The sequence below is a fragment of the Carassius carassius genome, chromosome 23, assembly GCF_963082965.1.
Source record: "Carassius carassius chromosome 23, fCarCar2.1, whole genome shotgun sequence".
Lineage (NCBI taxonomy): Eukaryota > Metazoa > Chordata > Actinopteri > Cypriniformes > Cyprinidae > Carassius > Carassius carassius.
In genome coordinates this window covers 17,841,975-17,848,716 of record NC_081777.1, presented here as the reverse complement: position 1 = coordinate 17,848,716, position 6,742 = coordinate 17,841,975, and positions in this window count along the sequence as shown.

The window sequence follows — 6,742 nt, the reverse complement described above, 5'->3', positions numbered from 1 at the left end:
CGAGGCTATTAGTGCTGCCCTCTGCTCACACTTGCGTTTTTAACCATTTTCCAAACATTTCTTGTAAGTGCTGAAATGTTTGACAATGCAACAAATCATCTTATTGAATGCGTAAATTGTAATAAAGTCACAATGAGATCAGACAAGATAAAGTTCTCATTCTATTCTTCTAACACAATCATTTTATTAGCAAAACATCTTACTACTTACAGGTTGCACTCATTCTGTGTATGATCTAAAACGCAATTGGCATCACGTTTTGCCGCAGGACAGCAAATATTCTTTACAAGTATGCAATATGAAGATTGTACAAAGTAAAATAATTTATAATATTTTAAAATGATAAATATATAAATTTCTACATTATAAACATAAGTATATGTTGATAAAATATCCGTCACATAAGTAAACATGCATAATCATTTTTGCATATTGTTCGTGTTTTCGAATAAATCCACTTAGGATACTTATTTTTCTCAGTGTGGACGGAAGGCCTAATTGTGGAGAAAAATATGTGTTTTCAAATGTATCTGGATATAGGCAGCAGATTTTGGACGTCTGGAGTTGACAGATTTCACAGAACATCATATAGTGTATGATGGACACATACTTATTCAGCTTCAGATTATGAATCTATCCAGTTGGAGGATATCAGACGTTTGATATTTTGAGCCACGTATTTGTTTTCATATGTCATGCATCTCCTAGAAACAAGGCACCGTTTTCTACGAGTTCGTTGTCCTCAGAACAACTTGAAAGTCTGATAGTGTGTTGTCCTCAGCTGTTTACTAAATGATGCCTGGTTTTTCCTGTAACCATTTAGCCAACCAATTATATCTTATTGAATAATAGCTTACTGCATTGTGTAATAATAAATAGTAATATACGTACTAAATTGTTGCCACTTGACACCATTACCTTAAACTGTGAAACTCTGGTGAAATAATGAGTTAAGGAGGAGATGTTAAACACAGCTATCACTGACTGATTATTCTTATATTATCTAATTTATTCATCACACTGCCAATCTAAAATCAAGTCGGGTGCATTGCATTATGGGATACTGTTTTGTTCAGCGTGGCCTGTATACTATTGAATATTTTGTTACCTTTAGTAGGTCACCTGGGTAATCTATGCATACAGAAAAATTTACATACTTTACATACTCATTCAGCTTCAGATTATGAATCTATCCAGGTGGAGGATATCAGACGTTTGATATTTTGAGGCACTTATTTGTTTTCATTTGTCATGCATCTCCTAGAAACAAGGCACCGTTTTTTACGAGTTCGTTGTCCTCAGAACAACTTGAAAGTCTGATAGTGTGTTATCCTCAGCTGTTTACTAAATGATGCCTGGTTTTTCCTGTAACCATTTAGCCATTCAAATCAGCAAATATATGAGGCATAGTGTTTTTTTAAAATATGTTCTGATTTTAAAAGTCGTGTAGTGTATTTAAGCTTTAAATGATGTACAGTTGTGTCTACATTGCTTAAATCCCAAAGCAAGAACCCAGGCAAAGGTTAAGGCTCCACCATCAGTATCAAGTGCATCAGTATCAACAGCCTGCATGCAAAACAGCCACTTTCCCTTGGAGATTTAATCAAGCCTCTTAATAAAAGGAATTCAAAATTTATGCATTAGTGCTGGCACAGTCTAAATGAAAATGAGGGAAGACAAGGAGGTGGGGAGGAAGCTCGCTGCTCTGCTTGTGGCGAATATTCCTGGAGACTGATTAGAGAAGCAGCGATAGCTAATGATATTCATTGGCACAAAAATGAAGCCTTTGGTGCGCCACGTCTCTTCATGTCCCACATCTGAATCTCCAGACTCTTTATGAACTGGCAAAAATATTTTGTTCAGAGCCGGCTCTGTTCACGTGGGGCTTAGTTCTTCTGTTCATCATGTTGATGTTGCTCGTTCAGTGGTGCCAAGAAATCATACGTGTCCCTTTAGCACTTGCCTGCTGCAAAGCACCCTGGGATTTTAGCTTGCAGCAGCTGTGGTGTGTCAAGTGTGCTGGTGATGAACGTGTCACTACTGTCGGAGTCCCTCTGTGTGTGTTACTGCTTACAGATGTATCAGTTTTCAGAAGATGCTCTTTACTGCAACAATCCACAAAACTCAAAATGATAACCAGAGTACTCAAATAACAATCAACTACATGTGTTGGATTGCAAACTTCTTTGACCGTGTTCAGAATAAAATTATATCTTATTGAATAATAGCTTACTGCATCATGTAATAATAAATAGTAATATACTAAATTGTTGCCACTTGACACCATCACCTTAACCTGTGAAACTCTAATGAAATAATGAGTTAAGGAGGAGATGTATATTATCTAATTTATTCATCACACTCCCAATCTAAAATTCACATTTTGCGCACACAGCATACATACACAGTCTAAACTGCAGCAACAGTAGGAATATTTTAATGTGCGATTCTGAACATATCCATTCTCTTTATGAAGAGTTATATATAGGATGAAATTGGGAAAAATTGGGTCACTTTTTGCCATTCATTTCAATGACAAAAAGTGGCCCAATTTACCTGAATTCACCAGGGACTCATGGTCTTTGACTAACAGTGAATATTCCAATAGTCTTTTTGGGGACATCTGTTAATGAGCTGAGATGGAGGAGTTCTAAAAGGGGCTTCTAAAAGTGTAACATAATGAGGAAAAAAGGACACATTTATTTTCTCGGCAACACCACTTTTTTAGTAACACTTTAAAATAGGGAACACATATTTAATTTTAATTTAGACTTTCAATAAACTCCTAATTTGCTGCTTATTTATAGTTAAGGTAGTTGTTAAGTTTAGGTATGGAGTCAGATCAAGGGATCTTAAACATGGTTATATAGAATAAGGCATTAATATGTGCTTTATAAGTATAATACCAATAAGCAGCTAGTTAATAGTGAGAATTGCTTGCTTAAAATTGTGTTACAGACTTTTTGTTTTGGTTGTGAATTGATAACTACCAGGGCTAATAACTGGATCATAATTGAATCTGAGCACATCAATGACATCATCACTGAGCTAGTTTGTTGAGGTCAGTAGTGACCTCATCAGAATTCATTTTGATTAAATCACCTGTGACCTCACTGATAGACCCTTTGAACCTTTGAACCCATCTGTGATCTTATACCAAAGACCTCAACGGTCATTTTTTGATGGCCTCAATGTTTAGTTGTAACATCATCACTGAACTTTCTACTGACCTCAGTGAGTAGAGGAGTAGACCAATGTTTAATGGATCAGTTAATTAGTCAGTGAACTCATTTATGAATATATAATCTTTATAGTATTATTTCAGCCTGTGCAGTGTACTTTTTGAAATATCTCACTATAAAATGGTTTCATAGAGAGAGAGAATTTTTTACAGACTGGCCTTGACAAACAAAAGCATAGCATTTTGACCTTTAATTTTTTCCCATTAAATCATTAAAGGTATAGTTCACCCACAAATTAAAATTCTGTCATTAATTACTCATGTATTTACAATCTCATAAATCCTTTGTTCATCTTCTGAACACAAATTAAGATATTTTTGATGGAATCTGAGAGCTCTCTGACCATCTATAGACAGCAATGATATTACCACACTCAACGCAATGCAAGGACATGGGTAAAATAGTCCATGTGACTGTAATTTTACAAAGCTACATTCAGCACTGAATGTAAACAACGCTTATTACGTTGATTACGTTCTGGGGTACTCTCCAAAATAGTGGAAGACAGTAACTCAGTAACTGAGTGAATTATGTTATTATTGTTTTCTTTGTGTACAAAAAGTATTCTCATAGCTGAATGTAAAATCACGGTGGAATCCCTGATGTCACATGGACTGTTTTAGCAATGTCCTTCCTATCTTTCTGGGTTCCTCCTGGTGCACGACAATGCCTGGCCTCATGTGGTGAGATTATGCAGACAGTTCCTGGAGGATGAAGAATTTGATACTATTGAACAGCCTCCACACTCGCCTGACCTAAATCCAATAGAATGCCTCTGGGACATTATGTTTGGACCATCCGAAGCCACCAGATTGCACCTCAGACTGTCCAGGAGCTCAGTGATGCCCTGGTCCAGATATGGGAGGAAATACCCCAGGACACCATCTGTTGTCTCATTAGGAGCATGCATACAAGCACGTGGGGGCCATTGAGTCCCATTTTGAGTTGCTGCAATGAAATTGTAGCAAAATGGACTAGCCTGCTACATCGTTTTTTCACTTTGATTTTCGGGGTGTCTATGAATTCATCCCTCTTTAGGTTTATAATTTCCATCAAAGATGTGGCATACTTTCATTCCTAACACATTACCCAGTCCATATCCACTATCCAGCTTGATATTTTCCGCATTGAGATCTGATGTTTTTTCAAAGTCTTTCTTTAGTATTTTTTTGAACAGTGTATGTGTGTAGATGTGTAGACGGAGGTAAATTATTTCAGGTAAGACTGGATTATGTCAATTAATTTTGAAGTAGAAGCAGACGTGAGGCTGATTGTGGACAGATCAGGTTTCTGTGTGGAGAGGAAGGAGTGTGGTAATGATTTCCTTGAACACACTCATTGGTTTGTTCAAGGGCTGCAGAGGAGGAGACCAGGAAAAGACCCAAGGGGATAGTTTACACACAATGAGATTGGAGGAGTGGACACAATTATGTCAACATAATGCTCTGTAAGCAGCTCTGGATATATGCCTCTAAGGACATAGATAGCCAGTTAAGATAAAATTACATTCCAATGGTAAAACATTCAATTTCTTATTGAATTAAATTCCTTCACTCCTTAAGTGCATAACAATCCTCTCTTAGTGTGGCATTTCTGTGCAACTAGAGTCACAAATGAATTGCCAGAATAATGACAGGTTTCCCTAAACCCATCTGTTATTGCTTGGACAAACAGTCCCCAAATAACCAGTTTTGCTATGTGGGGCTGGCTGGGATGCTTAAAAAACAATTTATATTGCCACAGTATTTACAGCCTACAAATGGCTTACTTGGTTGTCTCTGACATTAAACTGGGATTGGAGAAAGTGTCTTTAAAGTGTCTATACAGTTGCACAATTCAACTTTAAATGAACAAATTAAAGCAATTAAGTGAACACCAATGTATTTACTAGGATAGTGTAAGCTGGTCACCATCCAACTGCATTTAATTTTTTGAATCACTTCTCTCTTTAGTGAATCATATAACAGATCTTTCCTATATTTGGACGTGCTTCACAGGGCCTAAGAGTCAGGAATTCAGAGCTCTGATTTACTTTCCATTGACTTAATGTTAATAACAGAGAACTCGCATGGCACCTTAAATCTTTTCCTCACACAGATGTCTCCTCGATCTCAGTGTCACCTCTCATGTGTCTTTTTGGCCTGAGTTGCAGTGCTAAACTGATGAAGGACAAGACACCCTGAATAGTCCCTGGACTAGATTTTTGCAGATTACTAGTGAAAATGTTGCTACAAAAATTTGGGGAAAACTCTGCGGTTATTGATAGTGAAAAATAATCAATTTCATACACCTTATAGTGATTCAGTTGCTTTAGTTTAAATGACTTACAGTTAGTTACCCACAGTTCTATGCAATTACATTCATAAGGCATAAAGGCCATGGAAATAACCACAAGAGCCACCATATAACCTACCTAATTGCTCTTGAAATTCGTTGTTTGTTGCATGACTGAACACATTATTGAACCTTTAAACTAAAGCCACCCAGGCAGGCATCAACCAGATGACTATGGCATCCCAGTGATAGGCCAATGAGATCTAAGTATTTTTACAAGCTGAGCTCAGCAAGCCTACAACAGAGCAGAGAGCTCATTGCTTTATGGGCCCGAGCTCTTCCATTACAACCATATTAAAACAAAAGCAGTTTATATTGAAAAGATTCTCATGTCTTTTAGCACCTGGTTTCCATCTAGGAGAGGATGTGTTGGCCAACACTGAAAGGATACCCTGCCTGTGCTATTACCATCAACCATACCATATTTTTTTTTTTATTATATTCATATTATTTTTATTAATTGTATTAAATTATTTGAGTAAATTTGGTATGTTGAAATAATTATATCTAATATGCTGATTTGGTGCTCAGTTCTAAAAAATTAAAGTATTCGCAAGTATCTGTTTTTGCTGTTTAATTCTTTATCATTCTTTGACTAATACAAAGTTAAAAAGAACAGAATTTATAAAATATAAATCAGTCTGATGCATGCCTGTTGAATAAATGTATTATTATTACTATTATTTATTTATTTTTAAATTATGGGATCGCGATTTCCAGAAAATATTAAGCATCAAACCAATGCAGCAAATCAGCAAATCAATTGATACTTCTATAGCATGCATATATATATATATATATATATATATATAATTTAAAAATATATATATATTATGTTGTTCTATTGAAATGTAACTAGCAACTGGGAGAAAGCACGTAGCTTCACTGAATCTGACAGAATGATGCACGCATGAGCCAGCAGTCGATGTGTCTCTCCCTATGGATGTGATTAAGGAAACATTCTGTGCTCTGCTATAAAAGCCTTGTGACACAGGTGGGCTTGGAACAAGACAGATTGTGACCATTTCCTTTTAATTCTCAGCAGAAGCAGTCAGCCATTAATTGAAATGTCATCTTTTTATTACTGTTGTGTTTTCTTTTATGGCTGCAGCGGCCACTTGCAGGATATTGTTTTCATTGAGGATAAGCCTGTTAAAACTCCCTCA